The following is a 2,396-nucleotide window of genomic DNA, read 5'->3' on the forward strand; positions in this document are numbered from 1 at the left end:
TGGATACGGCATCAGCCTTGGAGCTGAGGATTGTGGCGAGTCCATCTGTCATCTGGACCAGAAAAGCAGTTGTGTAATCAATTATTTTCTGACCTTTAATTGATACTTGCTGTGAGGATTCGTGTACAGAGTCTAAGTATTGTGTGATTGACTCACATCTTGCTCATACAAAAACCTTCTGTGAAGAGTACCACTTTTTAAGTAACGCTATGAAAGTAATATTCTAGTGCCTCAGATAATTATGTTGCTTGCGGTTGTGGCCCATCAGCCTCACTGAGGATTGTGGGTTCGAGTCCCATGGGTCTCAGACTGTGCAAAAAGCAGTTGTGTAAGGTCAATTATTCTCTGACCTTTAATTGATACTTGCTGTGAGGATTCGTGTACAGAGTCTAAGTATTGTGTGATTGACTCACATCTTGCTCATCAAAAACCTTCTTCAAGAGTACCACTTTTTAAAAATATTATGTAACGCTATGAAAGTAATATTCTAGTGCCGCAGTACTAATTACATAGTTTGCAGTTGTGGCCCAGTGGCCTAATGGATAAGGCATCAGCCTTCTGAGCTGAGGATTGTGGGTTCGAGTCCCATCTGGGTCATCTGAGACTGTGCAGAAAAGCACTTGTGTGAGATTTCCAATCTTTAATTGATACTTTCTGTGAGGATTTGTGTACAGAGCCTAAGATACAGATGGTTGTCTCTGCTTGAACTTTAAGATAATTTCCATGAATATTTTTCTTCTAAAAGTGCATTGTGGGTTTGAGTCATATCTGGGTTGCATAAAAGTTTCTTCTTCTTGGGGAGTGCCTACAATGTAATGCTAATTCGTTGGAATGACGGTATTACTCTAATACATCAGATCTACTCCAGTGAAACTGCAGGCATGGGACCAGAGCTAAGTACACAATACTTGAAGCTAGGTATTGTGCGAGTGACTCACATCTTGCTCATCAAAAACCTTCTTAAAGAGTACCACTTTTTAAAAATATTATGTAACGCTATGAAAGTAATATTCTAGTGCCGCCATACTAATTATGTTGCTTGCAGTTGTGGCCCAGTGGCCTAATGGATAAGGCATCAGCCTTCGGAGCTGAGGATTGTGGGTTCGAGTCCCATCTGGGTCATCTGAGACTGTGCAGAAAAGCAGTTGTGTAAGGTCAATTATTCTCTGACCTTTAATTGATACTTGCTGTGAGGATTCGTGTACAGAGTCTAAGTATTGTGTGATTGACTCACATCTTGCTCATCAAAAACCTTCTTCAAGAGTACCACTTTTTAAAAATATTATGTAACGCTATGAAAGTAATATTCTAGTGCCGCAGTACTAATTACATAGTTTGCAGTTGTGGCCCAGTGGCCTAATGGATAAGGCATCAGCCTTCGGAGCTGAGGATTGTGGGTTCGAGTCCCATCTGGGTCATCTGAGACTGTGCAGAAAAGCAGTTGTGTGAGATCTCCAATCTTTAATTGATACTTTCTGTGAGGATTTGTGTACAGAGCCTAAGATACAGATGGTTGTCTCTGCTTAAACTTTAAGATAATTTCCAAGAAATATTTTTCTAATACATCAGATCTGCTCTGGTGAAATTGCACATGCGGGGCCAGACTTTGGAGCTAAGTATTGTGCGATTGACACACATCTTGCTCATCAAAAACCTTCTTCAAGAGCACTACTTTTTAAAAATATTATGTAACGCTATGAAAGTAATATTCTAGTGCCGCCGTACTAATTATGTTGCTTGCATTTGTGGCCCAGTGGCCTAATGGATAAGGCATCAGCCTTCGGAGCTGAGGATTGTGGGTTCGAGTCCCATCTGGGTCATCTGAGACTGTGCAGAAAAGCAGTTGTGTGAGCTTTCCAATCTTTAATTGATACTTTCTGTGAGGATTTGTGTACAGAGCCTAAGATACAGATGGTTGTCTCTGCTTGAACTTTAAGATAATTTCCATGAAATATTTTTCTTCTAAAAGTGCATTGTGGGTTTCAGTCATATCTGGGTTGCATAAAAGTTTCTTCTTCTTGGGGAGTGCCTACAATGTAATGCTAATTCGTTGGAATGACGGTACTACTCTAATACATCAGATCTACTCCAGTGAAATTGCACGTGCGGGACCAGACTTTAGAGCTAAGTATTGTGCGATTGATTCACATCTTGCTCATCAAAAACCTTCATCAAGAGCACTACCTTTTAAAAATATTTTGTAACGCTATGAAAGTAATCTTCTAGTGCCGCACTACTAATTATGTTGCTTGCGGTTGTGGCGCATCAGCCTTCGGAGCTGAGGATTGTGGGTTCGAGTCCCATCTGGGTCATCTGAGACTGTGCAGAAAAGCAGTTGTGTAAGGTCAATTATTCTCTGACCTTTAATTGATACTTGCTGTGAGGATTCGTGTACA

The 2,396-nt window shown here is 40.7% G+C and overlaps 1 non-coding gene across 1 annotated transcript; it reads left to right on the plus strand.

Moving 5' to 3' along the window:
* Window positions 1-524: 524 nt before the first annotated feature.
* trnar-ucu lies at window positions 525-597 on the plus strand. Its single transcript has one exon. It is a non-coding gene; the product is annotated as a tRNA-Arg (tRNA).
* Window positions 598-2,396: the final 1,799 nt, after the last annotated feature.

Source organism: Megalobrama amblycephala, linkage group LG4, assembly GCF_018812025.1.
Source record: "Megalobrama amblycephala isolate DHTTF-2021 linkage group LG4, ASM1881202v1, whole genome shotgun sequence".
NCBI lineage: Eukaryota > Metazoa > Chordata > Actinopteri > Cypriniformes > Xenocyprididae > Megalobrama > Megalobrama amblycephala.